This window comes from Rhinoderma darwinii, unplaced genomic scaffold (genome assembly GCF_050947455.1).
Source record: "Rhinoderma darwinii isolate aRhiDar2 unplaced genomic scaffold, aRhiDar2.hap1 Scaffold_474, whole genome shotgun sequence".
Classification (NCBI taxonomy): Eukaryota; Metazoa; Chordata; class Amphibia; order Anura; family Rhinodermatidae; genus Rhinoderma; species Rhinoderma darwinii.
Genome location: NW_027464020.1, coordinates 137590 through 156374, shown reverse-complemented (window position 1 = coordinate 156374; position 18785 = coordinate 137590).

Sequence of the window (18785 nt, the reverse complement as noted above, 5' to 3'; positions counted from 1 at the left end):
CCCATGTTGGGTCATGTGAATTATAGGAGGAATTCTCTGGTTGAATTCCTAAGTAGTTATCCGAATTTTTCGGATCAAATTGCATTTTATAAACAATGTAGATTAATAAACGGCTGCTGTGGCCATTTCACATCCAAACTCGGTTGTCACGTGTCTTTTTTCTTGGGCGAATGGGTGGAAAACGGCTAAATAAAATGTTCAATAACACATGACTCTACTTAGGCAAGTCATGGCTCAGGGTAAATTGTAGCTCTGGCCAGATGCTATTAAGGTAAGTCGTGAAGTTCTGGAGGCTAGCAGCTGTGACCTCCCAGAGGCAGAATATATCATCAATATATCTTTTCCACAATCGGGCAGGCATGTTGTTTAAAAAGGCTATTGGGATAGATGTAATGTTCCTGAAAGAAAGCCATGTAACAATTGGCGTATGGGGGGGGGGGCAACATTGGAGCCCATTGCCGTGCCCTGTAGCTGTACTGTAGCTGTATGTAGAACCTATCCTCAAAGAGGAAATAGTTGTCAGTCAATATGAGATTGAGTAGATCATCACAGAGCTTCATGATGTCTGGATGTGTGTCAGCGTTGGTCAGCATTTCGTGTACTGCTCTTGTGCCCTTGATGTTTTGGATAGATGCATAGAGGCTGCAGACATCAAATGTTACCAATATGGTTTCCGTTGGTCTAGTCTTCTAATGTATGAAAGAAATTCTGAGGTGTCAAGAAGAAATGATTTTATTTTTCTGACCAGAGGTGTTAGTACTTTTTCAAGAAATTTGGAGATAGTCAGTGGATGCTACTATTGGACAGCCTGGGGGTTTGTCAAGTCTTTTATGGATTTTTGGAAGGATATAGAATACTGGTGTGATGGGGTGTCTATTAGTCAGGAATGATACTGTCTCCTGATCTATAGTACCTTGGGCCATGTATCTATCTAGATAGACTGGTTTATAGACTGTCCTATCGCCAAGCTGTCTATTTACTTCCTCCATGTAGGTGGCCCTATCCATGATGACAATAGCCCCGCCTTTATCTGCGGGTTTAATGATTAAATCCATATCACTAGTAAGTGAGAGTAAGGCTTGCCTATCAATATTGTCAAGGTTGGTCTGGCATTTAAAAAGGCCTAGGCCAAAGTCATGGCGGAAAGCCTCCACGTCTCTGTGGACCAGTCCAATGAATGTTTCCAGTGGGGGTGAACTGGAAAACATTCTTTGTCTTAACGTGTAACAAACTTGTATGTGTTCTGGAATATCAGGCTATAAAAAATTAATTTAACAACATGTGTGCAAGCCTTCAGTGCATGCACAGATGGTGTTAAAAAAAATCCGGCCTCCTCTGTCCCCTTCAGCCGGCCATTCCATCTCCAGAATTGGTGCATTTTCAGGTGTATTATTACACCAATATTTCCTATCATCTAGGTTAAAAATAGGATAGTACCTGCTGGCCCAGATTGCCCGACGCTCCCGATCACAAGTGCTGTCCATACCTTTCCTTAATGTGTTACTCTATGATCCAACAGGTGCGTAGCATGCCAAGTTCCTCTTCATCTTTGGAGGCGTGTTTTTCTGGTACCAATATTAGTACACCATTCCTCTTCTACCTACAACAAATGACCCATTCTTTCCCCACAATATGGGAAAGAATGAGGGGCACACCGCCAAATCGAACTGGAAAACATTCTTTGTTTCAACGTGTGACAAACTTGTCTGTATTCTGGACTATCAGGCTATAAAAAATGAATTTAACAACATGTGTGCAAGCCTTCAATGCATGCACACATGGTGTTAAAAGAAACACGGCCTCCTCCTACCCCTTCAGCTGCCCCTTCCATTTCCAGAATTGCTGCATTTTCAGGAGTATTATTACACCAATATTTCCTAACATCTTGTTTAAAGATAGGATAGTACCTGCTGGCAGTGGCGGATAATCATATGGGCGGTTCGGGCGGCCGCCCGGGGCCCGAGGCTTCCAGGGGGCCCATGGCAGCCCGAACCGCACATCATCTAATAAATATATTCAGCGCGCTAGCGCTGCTAACTGCCGAAGATGAGGAGGAGGAGCAGGGAATTGGCCGGGAAAGGGGTAGGACGCGCCTCCCTGACAAGTGCGGACCGCCGCCATTGAGTAACAGAACAGCGACGGACGGCTGTTCTGTTACTCCAAAGCAGCAAGAGAAGAGCCGGGTGGGCGGTCACCGGCGCTGAGGTTAGTTGGCTTAACCTCCTGCCCAACTGGTTCCCGACCGCTGGCTGTATTTTTACGGCCAGCGGTCAGGAACGGGTCGTTAAAACCCGAGCCATAGACTTTCTACGGCTCGGGTTTTAACTTGCTGCCCGCGCGATCGGGCAGATGAATGTCGGGTCTCCGGCTGTCAGTGACTGCCGGGGACCCTGAGGAGAAGATAGAAGCAGCTTTCACTGCTTCTGTCTTCTCTGAACACTTGTACACAGCGCTGAATGCGCGCTGTGTACAATAATAGAGAAAGCAGCAGCGGCGCTGTCTCTATTCCTCCCGGTGATCATGTGACTGGTCACATGATCGCCGTGTGCCGTTAGTGGCAGACTGTTGCTGGGTCTAACTAGACCCAGCAGAGCCCTATTAGTGACAATCGTCACTATGAGAGGGCTGATTTCCCCTGTAACTGGGGCTGCTGTGCAGCCCCAGTTACAGTGGAAAAACATGGTGTAAAAGAAAGAAAAAGTATATATAAAGTTCCCCAAAGGTCTTTTTTGACCTTTGAGGAACAGACCATAGTAATAAAAAAATTGTAAACTAAAGTGCAAAAAAAAATTAAATAATAAATACACATAAAATACCCACCCCAAAAAAAACGTTCCCCCCCGCCAATCATTGTTGTAACGCTAGCGCTGACCCAATTACCCTAATATAGACATGTAATATATAAAAATTTACGGTAAACAATGACGATTACAAATAAAAGGTCTATTTTAGGGTAAAACTATATTACCAAAAAAAAAATAGCTGAAACGTAAAAAAGCTTATTTTTTTACTATCATTTTCAAACTTTATGAATAAAAATTCCAAAATTGCAAAAAAGGTGTGTATAAAAACGCTAAAAAACGAAACCTGCATTGTCTATGGAAAAACGTTGCAAAAATCTCGTCGGTTTTATTTTTTTTTAATAAAAATGTGTGTTTGGTGCAACTTTGTAATTACGTTTTATTAAAAAATATTTTCACTTTTTGAGATACAGCTGCTTTGTATCCTGTATCCGTCAGGTCAGCAGGACTGACGGGATCAGTGAAACGGGCCCTGCGCTAAATTATAATCTTAGATGTGATAGATTTGAGGTGGATCCTGCGTGTCACTGATCCTGTCAGTCCTGCTGACCTGACGGATACAGGATACAAAGCAGCCGTATCTCAAAAAGTAAAAATATTTTTTAATAAAATCAATCAATCAATCACACACATACTAATATATATATATATATATATATATATATATATATATATATATATATATATATATATATATATATATTATAATATAAAGTTTTTAAATGTGTACATAACCCTGTGGCAATATATACAAGATGGAGCGCTGTGTGGCACTATATACAAGGGGGAGCGCTGTGTGGCACTATATACAAGGGGGGGCTGTGTAGTGCTATCCACAGTGGTATGTGTGTGGCGCTCTTTATAGGGGGGGCTTTTTGGTGCTATTTACAAGAGGGGGAAGGCTGTGTGGCGCTCTCTACAGGGGGGCTGTATGGCACTATCTATAGGGGGCTGTGTGTAGCGCTCTCTACGGGGGGGTGATGTGTGATATATAGAGGGGGCTGTGTATGGCGATATCTATGGGGGTGTGTAATACCTACAGGGGCTATGTGTGGCACTATGTACAGGAGGCTGTGTGTATGTGGCGTTTTACAGTGTGTGGTATTATTATATTCAGGCGCGCAGTGTTTGGTGCTATTATATTTAGGGGCACAGTATGTGGCACCATGATAACTTTATTTTCGTTTATAGGTGTGGAAATGTTGGAAAAGTGAGGAGACGTCTGAGTGGAAAATTCTGCAGAAATGAGTCATGGCCGGGAGAAGTCGTCATGAGCGCTGGACCGGATGGAGAAGAAAAGAGGAAAAAAACTACTAGAATCTGAGACGTCGTCACCTGTGAGTCACTAGATTTATAGAGAATCTGCCACCTTTCCTGACATGTTTATTATAGGAAATCCTTGTATTTCACAAAAAGTCTTTCTGCAGTCCAGGACTGATAGACAATTCCCCTTGTCAGGAGGTTGTGTCCCTGCACAGTGTGACAAGGGAAATCGTAACACTGTTAATACTTGCCCAAAAAGGTAGTGTTAAAAATAGTTACGGCGCGGCAGGGCGGCGGTGAGGAAGGGGGGCCCAAGTTTAGGTAACAACCCAGGGCCCATGGTCTACTTAATCCGCCACTGCCTGCTGGCCCAGAATGTCCAACGCTCCTGATCGCAAATGCTGTCCATACCTTTCCTAAATGTGTTACTCCACGATCCTCTTCATATCTTGGAGGCGCGTTTTTCTGGTACCAATATTAGTACACCATTCCTCTTCTACCTACAACAAATGACCCATTCTTTGCCCACAAAATGGGAAAGAATGAGGGGCAGAACGCAAATTCGAACTGGAAAACATTCTTTGTCTTAACGTGTGACAAACATTTATGTATTCTGGACTATCAGGCTATAAAAAATGAATTTAACAACATGTGTGCAAGCCTTCAGTGCATGCACACATGGTGTTAAAAAAAACGGCCTCCTCCTACCCCTTCAGCTGCCCACTCCATCTCCAGAATTGGTGCATTTTCAAGTGTATTATTACACAAATATTTCCTAACATCTAGTTTAAAGATAGGATAGTACCTGCTGGCCCAGAATGTCCAACACTCCCGATCGCAAGTGTTGTCCATACCTTTCCTAAATGTGTTACTCCACGATCCAACAGGTGTGTAGCGCGCCAAGTTCCTCTTCATCCCTTGTAGGCGCGTTCTTCTGATACCAATATTAGTACACCTGTAATGACGGGGTAGGAAGACAGGCAGGTGAGCCCTAATCTACCCGCCACTCAGTCCCTGCCTACTTGCACGACCCGTCCTAGGCGACGGCGTACAACTGGGCGACGGTCCCTACGCTTAATACGTGCACGACAGACAAACAGACAAGGGTAAACAGAAGCTAAGGGAAATGGGGCAGTTGCCCATGGCAACACCGTCAGCAACAAGAGTAGTGAATGAGCCGAGTCAAACCAGGAGTGTGCAAGGTACCAAACGCAGAGCAGGAGCGTAGTCAGTAAAGCCAGGTTCAAAATGAAGCAGAGGCCAATAGTAATAGCTGGAGCAGCAGAACCAGGAAACAAGATAGAATCACAGGAAAAGACAAGATACAAATGAAGGTATACATAGACCGAGGGCGGGAGCTAGAACTATCTGGCCAGGCTGTGATAGGTTCTCCCACTCCTCAGCCTACCAGCCTTAGTGGTAGCAGATCGAGTCACTCTATGAGACCTAGGAGCAGATGCAGACTGATTAACCACGGGCGTCGACACAGAATCTGTGTCTGGCAAATCCTTTACAGTACCCCCCCTTTTATGAGGGGTCACTGGACCCTTCCTAGGTGGACCTGGCTTATTGGGGAACCGAAGATGGAACCTCCTGAGCAATACCCCAGTGTGAACATCGCGGGCGGGTACCCAAGTCCTCTCCTCAGGCCCGTATCCTCTCCAATGGACCAGGTACTGGAGGGAGCCTTGGACCATCCTGCTGTCCACAATCTTGGCCACCTTGAATTCTACCCCTTCAGGGGTGAGAACAGGGACCGGAGGTTTCCTCGAGGTAACCAAGGACGGGGAGCAGCGTTTCAGGAGGGAGGCATGAAACACGTCGTGTATTTGAAAAGACGGGGGTAACTCCAGCCGGAAGGAGACAAGTTTAAGGACCTCAATGACCTTGTACGGCCCTATAAACCGGGGAGCAAATTTTTGGGACAGAACCTCAAGGCGCAAATTTATTGAAGACAGCCACACCAGATCCCCAACCACAAACAAGGAGTTAGCAGAACGTCTTCTATCTGCCTGAGTCTTTTGTATGCTCTGGGACACCTCTAGTTCTTCAGAACCTGGGCCCAGACTGTGCACAGTTCCCGATGAACGACATCTTCCTCGGGATTGTTGGAACCACCAGATGAAACGGAGGAGAACCGTGGATTAAAGCCAAAGTTACAGAAAAAGGGGGAGACCCCTGACGAGTTACTGACCCGGTTATTAAGATAAAATTCGGCGAGGGGAATGAAGGAGACCCAATCATATTGACATTTAGAAATAAAACACCTTAAATATTGTTCTAGGGACTGATTAGTCCTCTCAGTTTGGTCATTAGTTTCAGGATGCAAGGCCGAGGAGAAGGACAGATCAATCTCCAACTTTTTACAGAAAGCTCTCCAAAACAATGAAACAAATTGTACCCCTCTGTCAGAAACAATATTGACAGGAACCCCATGGAGACGCAGGATGTGTTTGACAATCAAGGTAGCTAACGTCTTGGCATTGGCTAGTTTCTTGAGGGGCACAAAGTGGCACATCTAACTAAAGCGGTTGACTACAACCCACACCACCGACTTGCCTTGAGATGGAGGCAGATCGGTGATAAAATCCATGGACATATGGGTCCAAGGTCTCTGGGGAATGGGCAAAGAACATAGTAAGCCCGCTGGTCGGGACCTGGGAGTCTTGGACCTAGCACAAATTTCACAAGCGGCGACATAGGCCTTAACGTCTTTAGGCAAGCCAGGCCACCAATAGTTTCTAGAAATTAGGTGCTTAGTACCCAGGATGCCTGGATGGCCAGATAGTGCAGAGTCATGATTTTCCCTGAGTACCCTTATCCAGAATTGCAGGGGAACAAACAGTTTATTCTCAGGAAAATTCCCGGGAGCTGAACCTTGATCAGCTGCAATTTCGGAGACTAAGTCAGAATCAACAGTGGATATTATTATACCTGGGGGCAAAATACAAGCAGGATCATCCTCCGAAGGAGGGCTGGCCATGAAGCTACGCGACAGTGCATCAGCTTTAATATTTTTAGACCCAGCCCTATAGGTGACCACAAAGTTGAATCTAGTAAAAAACAACGCCCATCGAGCTTGTCTCGGGTTTAGCCTCCGGGCAGATTCTAGGAAGACCAGATTCTTGTGGTCGGTAAGGACCGTTACCTGGTGCCTAGCCCCCTCCAAGAAGTGGTGCCACTCTTCAAATGCCCATTTAATGGCTTAGAGTTCGCGGTTGCCCACGTCATAGTTACTCTCAGTGGGCGAGAACTTCCTGGAGAAGTAGGCACAGGGATGGGTGAGGGACCTGGTACCCTGGGACAAGACAGCACCCACTCCCACCTCGGAGGCGTCAACCTCCACGATGAATGGCTCGATTTGGTTAGGCTGAATCAGCACTGGGGCAGAGATAATGCACTTCTTAAGGATCTCAAAAGTCTGGACCTCCTCCGGAGGCCAGTGAAGGAGATCAGCACCTTTGCGAGTAAGATCCGTAAGAGGCTTAGCGATGACCGAGAAGTTAGCAATTAAACTCCTGTAATAATTAACGAACCCCAGGAAGCACTGTAACACCTTCAGGGAGGTAGGTTGGACCCATTTAGCCACAGCCTGAACCTTGGCAGGGTCCATGCGGAATTCATTAGGAGTGAGGATTTGACCCAAAAATGGTATCTCCTGCACCCCAAACACACATTTTTCGGGTTTAGCAAAGAGCTTTTTTTCCCGAAGAGCCTGGAGCGCCTTGCTGACATGCTCAATGTGGGAGGACCAGTCCTTGGAAAACACAAGTATGTCATCAACGTACACTACAAGAAATACCCCCAGGTAGTCTCTTAAAATCTCATTTATGAAATTCTGGAAGACCGCGGGAGCATTACACAACCCAAAGGGCATGACGAGATATTCGAAATGACCTTCGGGCATGTTAAAGGCAGTTTTCCACTCATCCCCTTCTCTGACTCGGATAATGTTATAAGCCCCCCGAAGATCAAACTTAGAAAACCATTGGGCCCCCTGAACCTGATTGAGGAGCACCAATACATATACCCCCCCCCCAAAAAAAAGTGTGTATATATATATATATGTGTGTGTGTGTGTGTGTGTGTGTGTGTGTGTGTGTGTATATATGTGTGTATGTGTCTGTGTATAGGAGACAGCATATCTATAGCACTGCGACCCTATAAACTATGGATAGGATTAGATACAGTGGCTCAGCAGACAGTATCACACATTATATGATTAGATACATTGGCTCAGCAGGCAGTATCACACATGATTGGATTAGATATAGGGCCCAGCAGACAGTATCACACATGATTGGATTAGATACATTGGCTCAGCACAGTATCACACACGATAGGATTAGATACAGTGGCTCAGCAGACAGTGTCACACATGATAGGATTAGATATAGGGCCCAGCAGACTGTATCACACATGATAGGATTAGTTACATTGGCTCCGCAGACAGTATCCCACATGATAGGATTAGATACAGTGGCTCAGCAGACAGTATCACACATTATAGGATTAGATACATTGGCTCAGCAGGCAGTATCACACATGATTGGATTAGATATAGGGCCCAGCAGACAGTATCACACATGATTGGATTAGATACATTGGCTCAGCACAGTATCACACATGATAGGATTAGATACAGTGGCTCAGCAGACAGTATCACACATGATAGGATTAGATATAGGGCCCAGCAGACAGTATCACACATGATAGGATTAGATACATTGGCTCAGCAGACAGTATCACACATGATAGGATTAGATACAGTGGCTAAGCAGACAGTATCACACATGATAGGATTAGATACAGTGGCTCAGCAGACAGTATCACACATGATAGGATTAGATATAGGACCCAGCTTGCTGACATTGCAGCTCCAGCACTGGACCCAGGAAAGGTAAGAATAATAATTGTTTTGCTTTTTTTTATGTGTTACTAATTATTTTCTTGTGGTTTTTTTTACAGGTTCAGTTGTTGGACTACGTGGGATTCGAGGACTTCAATGACAGCGTTTTTTATTCTCAATAAAATGGTTAATGAGGGTTGTGTTTTTTTATTTCAATAAAATATTTTTTCTATGCCCTTGTATTTTTTTTAAACTTTATTATTACCGCCTTAGTAATGGCTGCCGACTGATTGACAACCTCCATTACTAAGGCGGGGCTTAATGTTAGCAGGTGCAGAGGCTAACACTAACCCCCATTATTACCCCGGTACCCACCGCCACCAGGAGTACTGGAAAGAGCCGGGTACGAACCAGTACCTGACCATCTGTAGTGATGGTCAGGCACCGGGGCGGCCGCAGGCTGGTAGTATTAGGCTGTGGAAGGCTAAAAACAGTGGCCCTCCCCACCCTGGTAATGCTAGGCTGCTGCTGTGTTGTATCTGGCTGGTTATGAAAATAGGGGGGGTCCTCACATCGTACTTTACAACAAAAAAAAATTAAATGACGTGGGGGCCCCCCATTTTTCATAACCAGCCAGATACAATAAAGCAGCAGCAGGTTAGCATTACCAGGTGGGAAATGTCTGCTGTTTCTGGCCTGTCCCAGCCTGATAATACCAGCCTGCAGCCGCCCCATTACCCGACCATCACTACAGATGGTCAGGTACGGGATCGTACCCGGCTCTTCTCAGCACCCCTGGTGGCGGTGGGTACCGGGGTAATAATGGGGCTCAGTGTTAGCCTCATGCATTGGCTAATACTAAACCCCGCCTTCGTAATGGACGCTGTCAATCAGCCAGCGGCCATTACTAAGGCGGAAGTAATATAGTTTAAAAAAAAACGCAGACATAAAACCCTCCACAGAACCCTCATTAACCATTTTATTGATAATAAAAGAAAGCCGTCATCGAAGTAGTCCTCGAATCCGACGTAGTCCAATGACCGAACCTGTAAAAAAACACAAACACAAAAAAACCTGATTAGTAACACGTGGTAGGCTTAGATACAGGGCCCATGTGTGATACTGTCTGTCAAGGTAGGCTTAGATACAGGGTCCAGCAGATAGTAATCTTATACAGTATAAGATTACTGTCTGCTGGAGCCTTGTATCTAAGCCTACCATGTTGTAGGCTGATATGCGGGGCCCCTTAGACAGGATCACACATGGGCCATGTATCTAATCCTACCATGTGATTGGCTTAGATACAGTGCCCAGCTGACAGCATCGCACAATCTGTGATCCTGTCTCATGGGCCCTCTAAGCCTGCTACATCGTACGCTTAAATGGTTTGTCCAGTCCCTAAACATTGATGGCCTATCCTCAGGACAGGCCATCAATAGCTAATGGGTCAGGGTCCAACTCCCGGGACCCCTGCCAATCAGCTGTTTTGAAGGGGCCGCACCGCTTGTACGAGAGCTGCTTCCCCTTCATTTCCCTTACTCGCTCACACTGTGAATCGCCGACATGGATTCACAGTGTGAGCAAGTGACCGGAATGAAGGGGAAGCACCAGCTCTCGTACGAGCACTGCAGCCCCTTCAAAACAGCTGATTGGCGGGGGTCCCGGGAGTCGGACCCCGCCAATCAGCTTCAGCAGACAGGGATATTAATCTTACCTTCCTCTTCAGCCGCAGCTGATGTCCTGACTCTATCCAGGATCAGGATGCTGTGCGCGGCGCATAGCGTTGTGACGTTATGCGCTGCGCACAGCGCTGTGACATCAGGACCTCTGCTGCGCTCCGGAAGCAGGAAGGTAATTGTATGCAATTGCGACTGCTGCGACTCCTATAGCTACGCCACTGACCCTAGTTTTATATATCTTTACAATACTACACATATAACTGGTATCGCTGCTTCCATAAAAATCTTAACTACAGTATTACAACATAACATTATTTAACCCACACGGTGAACGCCGCAAAAAATAAATGTAAATGCCAGAATCGCTGTTTTATGGTCACTTCATCTCCCCAAAAAAATTAAATAAAAAGTGATCAAAAAGTATTATGTACCCCAAAGTGGTACCAATAGAAACTACAGCTCGACCTGCAAATAATAAGCCCTCACACCACTGAATAGACAGAAAATGTAAAAAAATAATCGCTCTCAGAATAGGGCACATTTTATTTTTAACAATCATTTTTTTCCTTGTAAATGTAGCAAAATATATAAAAAAACATAAAATCGCAGTAATTGTATTAACCCGCAGAATAAAGTTAAATGTCATATTTACTGCACAAAAACCCCCAAAAAATAGAGGAATCACAGTTTTCTTTCCCATTCCACCCCACAAAGACTTTCTTTCCAGTTTCCCAGTACATTATATTGTACAATATATGGTGTCGTGAAAATATACAACTCATCCCGCAAAAAACAAGCCCTAAGATGGCTATATAGATGGAAAAATAAAAAAGTTGGCTTTTGGAAGGCGGGGATGAAAAATATAAGTAAAAATACGAAAAATGGCTGCAGCGGAAAGGGGTTAAGAAAACATTATTTTCACATTGTACCCATGAAATGAAAGTTTTACATAAAAGTATGCAGAATTTCTAGTTTATCAGCAAACAGTAGACTGCATAATAGGAAGTTGTATGTTTGTAGTGTAGTTTGTGCTTCGTGTGAGATACAATTACAATATAAGGAGGAAACACTCAGTGTAGTACAATGTGGTTAAAGGGGGAGACAAACTTTTAATTTAACTGAAAAAAGTTTTTAAACCAAACATTAGCTGTTTATGCTATAAAATAAAATATAATATAAAATGCTTATTATGGAAATACAAGGGGGCTGCACGTTATTTTTTAAAATTATTTGATGAAAATCCCAAAAATCTTATATAAAAAAATAATTTAAAAAACAGTGTGGAGTTCCCCCGAATTTCCAAAATCAGCCAAGGACAACCAACAGCCGCCGTGTGATATTATCAGGATGTGAAGGTTCATGGCTATTGGTGCCTTCCCATCCTAAAAATACCTGTCTGCGGCTGCCCCGGGATCGTCCCGTCTCATCAGATTGGCCGATCCTGACTGTTCCCAGCACTTCCCAGTACCTCTGGGGCATTGGATACCGGTGTAATAGTAGGGGTTAGTTTCAGCTTTTCGTGGACATAGCATACCTCTGGCTGACACCAAGCCCCAGCGATAGTAAGGGTATGTTCACACGCAGTGACTTAAAAAGTCTAAAAATACGGAGCTGTTTTCAGGCGAAAACAGCTCCGGATTTTCAGACGTTTTTGTAGCAACACGCTTTTTTCTTGGCGTATTTTATGGCCGTTTTCGGAGCTGTTTTTAAATGGAGTCAATGAAAAACACCTCCAAAAACATCCCAAGAAGTATCCTACACTTCTTTTGATGAGCCGTCATTTTACACGCCGTATTTTGACGACGCGTAAAATGAAGCCCCGTGGGAACAGAACACCGTAATTTCCATTGAAAGCAACGGGCAGATGTTTGTAGGCGTATTAGGGGCGTAAAACGCCCGAATTACGTCTGAAAACACTGCGTGTGAACATACCCTAATAGAGCGGCGTCAGTCAGAAACTGCCATTACTAAAAAAAACACGTTATTGAAATAAACACTTCCCCACTACAGCTCTCTATCACCAGTTTATTTGTAAAAATGTACATCCAAGACACGGATACCTGTAAAAAAAAACACAGGCAGTAAAACATGGCAATTACAAGCATACAATTATATAATTACATCCAAGAAGCTGATTCCTGACGTCCCCGGCGCTGTCAGCGAGGATGTTTCTGTAGCTGGAACTCCATCAAGATCCTAGCAGGGAAAGTGTCAGAAGAGATGGACACAGCCCTGACGTCATCAGCACTGACGTCGTCAGCGCTGGTCCATCCGAGGGTAGTGGAGGAGAGGGCATGTCTCAGATTTGCAAACAAAAGCCTCCATATGTAAGCCTGAGACAGCGGCGACAATCTTGCATCCATAACAATAGAGAACGGACAAGAGGGAACAGTGTCAGAAGCAAGAAACAGAAGGACACAGGTAAGGTTTCGTTCACATCAGCGTCGGGTTTTCGTTCATGGGTTCCGTCAGACCTTTCCTCAGGGGAACCCATGAACGGAAACCAAGTAGTTGCCTACGCTATTGATTCCACCAAAAGAAGGGAAACCATTAGCAATGGAAGCATTACCATTGAAATGAATAGTAATGCAAATGGAAAGCTATGGTTTCCGTTTGGTTTTTGTTCACGAGTTTCTCTGGCGGAAAGGTCTGACAGAACCTGTAGACAGAACCCCGACGCAGGTGTGAACAAAGCCTAAGTTAACCATAATTTTGCAGTTTTTAATGAATTTTTTTATGTATTTTTAAAACTGGATGGTTGCTTTAATTTTCCCTGTGGTGTGGCTTTATGAAATATATACGCACTGCCAGGTTTCCTTACAGATTACAGCTGGTCAATGGGGACGAGGGGGACACTTTGTGGTCTACTTATTGTCAAGGGACCCTTCTAACGAATAGAGATTGTCCAAAGCGGAGAACCATTTTAAGGTCTGGTTTTGACTCTCCCTTTTTGTTAGAAGAATCCCTAAAAATACCCGCAGTGATCCGACAATCTGCAGGGGAACCTAACAGGAAGTTTTTAATTTCCCTACAGCGCCACCTCAGCGGATATGAAGCATTGCATTTTCCCACTGAAATTAATAGGATGTCCATGTAATGCACAGTTGATCCAGGTCCTCTAGAGACGCTCTTTGTAGGATTTCGAAATCTCAAACAGCTGTAGAGAAAACTATTCCTTCTATGTATAGACCCAAATGCCTGGTGCTCTAGAGTTCTGTGATTTATGAATAAATTAAATATTATATAAAAGTTTTGACTTTTCATTTACAACTTTCCATAATCTGAAGTAATAACACGTTGTACTCCAAAATGAGTCAAATGTGAAATCCAATCTTGTTGTTGTACCTTGTAAAGTTGTACTTGTCCCCTTGTTATTAATCAGATGTTCCATCACCGATTATAAGTCAAGTTCCATCCGTGCCAAAGTCTCTGCTACTGTCTCTTTCAGGTACTCTAGTGCTAGGACTTTGCATAGACTTTTGATATAGACTGTTGTTTGGCCAGCTGGCACTCAACTAGTGCATAGCGGCTTAGTTGGTCCACATACCCCTAGATCTTGACAGGCACAGGGTATGGTACTATTATATTCAGGGCCACAGTGTATGATACTATTATTTTCAGAGGCACAGTGTGTAGCACTATTATATTCAGGGGCATAGTGTATTAAACTATTATATTCAGGGGCATAGAGTGTGGCACCATGAGAATATTTTCTTCGCTTATAGGTGCGAAATGTTGGAAAAATTAGCTTCCGAAGACATCTGAGCGACAAACCCTGCAGAAATAGGTCGTGGCCAAGAGGTGTCATCATAGAGGTCTGGACTGGATGGAAAAGAAAAGAGAAAAAGAACGACTCCAATCTGAGAAGACATTACAGTCACTAAATGTAAATGTTTATTCTTCCTGTGACTGATCAGTACTGTAGTCACTGTATGATATGCAGCGAGATGATGGGTGTATCATTCTTTTTTGTGAAACAGCAAATCCCAGCATATCCTTACCATTGTTCATGCTATACTGGGAATGGTGGTTTTCTGCTATACAAACATATGGCAGGGGTTATTTGTGCTTGTGCTCCATATATGTACTGTACTTTGTTCTGGTGCTGTATATATGTACTGAGCTTTGTTCTGGTGCTGTATATATGTACTTAGCTTGGTCCTGGAGTTATATACATCAGAACAACCAAGCTAAATACATATATACAGCACCAAAGAGAAGCTCAATACATATATACAGCACTAAAGAGAAGATCGGTACATATATACAATTTCAGAACCAAGCTCAGCATATAAATACAGCACCAGAATCGAGCTCAGTGTAACACCACCGGGTTTGTGGACACGCTGGACCACTACACCATAACGGAGTAGGGAAAGAAGAGGAGTATTTTGATCCAGCGCTGCGTGGAGTTTAAAATGGAAGCGGATTTCCAAGTTTAATGGTTCTTGATTTAAAAGACATTACAGCCAAGACTAAGGACGCAGAAGCATCCAAAACGCGTAGGCTCTGAGGACACCACCGCCTGCTTACCCTCACACCTGGACTTTATACCTCTGGACTATCTTTTAAATCAAGAACCATTAAACTTGGAAATCCGCTTCCATTTTAAACTCCACGCAGCGCTGGATCAAAATACTCCTCTTCTTTCCCTGCTTCAGACCGTGTGCCGACACGAGGATCCGGGGCGCTGCTGCGACACAACCCACAGTGTCAGGTGAGCTGGAGGATCCCTCCCCCCTCTTCCTCTATTTTTGTTACCATAACGGAGTAGCAGCTGGTCAAATAAATATAGGACCATCACTAGTCAGTGGTATCTTGTTGGCAGGCTGGTGCCGGATAGCTGGAGGCTGGCTTGTGCTGGATTTTTGGAAATGGGCCTGTGCCGGATTATTGGAAGATGACCTGTGCTGGGTTATCGGAAGCTGGCTTGTGCTCTATTATCGGAAGCAGAACTGGTCTCGGACAATGGAGGCAGATACTGGACTTGTCATGGACAACGGATACTGAAATCTTCAAGGACACGGGATTTGACACGGACACCAGACACGGATACTGAAGTTGTCACGGACGCTGGATACAGAAACAGGCTACGGAACCTTTGCAGACTAACACAAGGTCAGTAACAACATTGCTCAGGCACTGAGGAAGTGGTCGGAGCATGTTGGCGTCCCAGATCAGAGAGACACCGGTGCAAAGGACAGGATGGCTAAAACCAAGCCTAGTGCATATATGCATCATAGCAACCAAGCTCAAAACATATATACATGTACCGAGCTTGGTTTTTGTGATGTATTTATGTACTAAGCTTGGTTGTGGTGCAGTATATACAGAATTGCGGAAGGGACTGCAGTACTAGGCCCGTCTCCTGACGCTTCACCGCTGACCGCTGCGTCCACCACCATAGGGCTGGGGGGTCCAGTGGCAGAAGCGGCTCCTGCGGTTCATGTTCACCACACTAATAATTTACCAGAGGTAGCTGAGGGTTTGGAGCACAGTCTTGGGACCGTTGTTTGCGGTCCCCAAACCGGCGATCGCCGGTATTCAACGAATACCGGCGATCGCCGTTACAATTAATGGAGCATTGTAAATCTAACTTTTTATCTCCTCTCACCATGAATGTTTGGTGAGAGGAGATAAAAAACTACTTGTTAGGCCTCCGATCGTGCCCCCCCCTCCCCCCAACCACCGGGAAAAAAAAAAATTAAAAATGGCGCACGCATGCGCTGTCAGTTGAAAGGCAGCTATTCTGCCTGTAAATGGAAACTGATCAGGGACCGTTATAATTGGTCCCTGATCAGATGGTCACTGTGATATACCTATCACAGTGACCATAGTCCCATATTTTCAAAATACAGCACAAGATTTGTGCTCTTTCCCTCCCTCCTCTCACTGTAGTTGATCTGTGAGAGGAGAGAGAGAGATACTATACAAATCTTGTGCTGTATTATACTGTAAAATACACCACATACTTACTCGCCAGTGTTCCGATATTATCCGAATATTGTCCGTAATTTACCCCAGATTACCCGTAATCACCCCAGATTACCGTAATCACCCCAGATTACCCGTAATTACCCCAGTTTACCCGTAATTACCCCAGATTACCCGTAATTACCCGTAATTACCCCAGATTACCCGTAATTAACCCAGATTACCCGTAATTACCCCAGATTACCAGTAATCACCCCAGATTACACGTAATCACCCCCGTTTTTTTGTTTGTCTTCTAAAAAAAAAAAAAAAATAAATTATTAGTGTGGTGAACATGAACCGCAGGAGCCGCTTCTGCCACTGGACCCCCCAGCCCTATGGTGGTGGACACAGCGGTCAGCGGTGAAGCGTCAGGAGACGGGCCTAGTACTGCAGTCCCTTCCGCAATTTGGGATCCTGCAATTGCTTTCTCCCCCCAAGTTTTGCCATTTACAGCGACTCCAGGCATCAACGCAGATGTCTCAAATTTTAGTCCCTATAATTTTTTTCATTTGTTTATAGGCGATCAGATCCTGGAACTAATCGTCCAGCAGACTAATTTATATGCCAGGCAATTTGGCACCCAAAATCCCAGGTCTTGCTATGCCAGAGGATGGATCCCCACAACAGTTTCTGAAATAATTTTTTTTTGGGGAATTACCCTAAACATGGGGATAGTAAAAAAAAACTCTATCCGCTCCTATTGGGCTACCAGCGCTATCCATAGCACGCCTGTATTTGCAGCCGTTATGGCCCGAACGCGCTATGAGACTCTAATGCGTTTCATGCATTTTTCTGACAATACACAAATCCCCCCAAGAAGTGACCCAGCCTATGATCGCCTCAACAAACTGAGACCCCTAATCTCCCTCCTAAGTGACTCATTTTTCAATTTATACACCCCAGGCCAAAAACTAGCGGTAGATGAGTCCCTTATGTCCTTCAAGGGCCGTCTATCGTTTCGACAATACATCCCCTCCAAAAGAGCCCGATACGGAGTGAAACTCTATAAGGTGTGCGAGAGCACAACGGGCTACACCTGTGGCTTTATCATTTATGAGGGCAGGGACCGCCACCTTAATCCCCCAGGATGCCCAGAGGATATTGGCATTAGTGGGAAAATTGTCTGGGAACTCATGGTGCCATTCCTACAAAAAGGGTACCATGTGTACACCGACAATTACTACACCAGTGTCCCCCTGTATAAGTCCCTCCATGCTGCGAATACAGGGGCCTGTGGGACGGTACGAAAAAATAGAGTCGGCTTCCCTCAACGACTGGTGTCCAGGCGACTAGAAAGGGGTGTGTCACTCTCATTTGCAAGTGACCAGTTGCTCGCTGTCAAATGGAGTGACAAAAAGGACGTGTACATGCTCTCCACCGTGCACGAGGACACCACAGTGGCAGTAAGAGAGAGGGGCGCTACCTCTGATAAGAGGAAACCGGTCTGCGTGGTGGACTATAACAAGTTCATGGGGGGAGTCGATCTATCTGACCAGGTCCTACAACCGTACCTGGTCAAGCGCAAAACTAGGGCCTGGTATAAAAAGGTAGCGATCTACCTTATCCAGATGGCCACTTACAACAGCTATGTGCTGTACAAGACCCAGGGAACGCTCAGTTTCCTCCAGTATCAGGAGAAAATTATAGAGCACCTCCTGTTTGACTCCCCCGCACCTAGAGACTCCTTCGAGTCAGAGGATGTCAAAAGGCTCACTGAGCGCCACTTCCTTCACCCCGTCCCTGCCTCTGTGAACCAAAGATACCCCCAAAAGAGATGCCGGGTGTGCAGTAAACACGGAAGGAGGAGCGATTCCCGGTTTTACTGCCCCATGTGCCCTTCAAATCCAGGCCTGTGCAACTACCCCTGTTTTGAGACCTACCACACCGTTTCTAATTATTAATTTTATCTATAATTTAGGGAAAACCAAAAAGGGTGGGGTGGGGGGGGGGGATTCTTTTTAGGGAGTCAATTTCATTTATGCATATTTTTTTGTTTAGTTTCTGGGCTTTCCAAGGGAGGGAGGGATTCTCATGGGGAGGTTTATTTATTTCAGACTGTAAAACTAAATTTCCCTTTTATGATTTTTTTTATACAATTCTTGGACAATTAAATCCAGGACTTGATCACTCACAAATGAATACTGTTTATTGTGCAGGAGCCCACATCTGTCTATTCAGAACATGGACCCCACAAGTGTTCTTGAAATAAAAAATAAA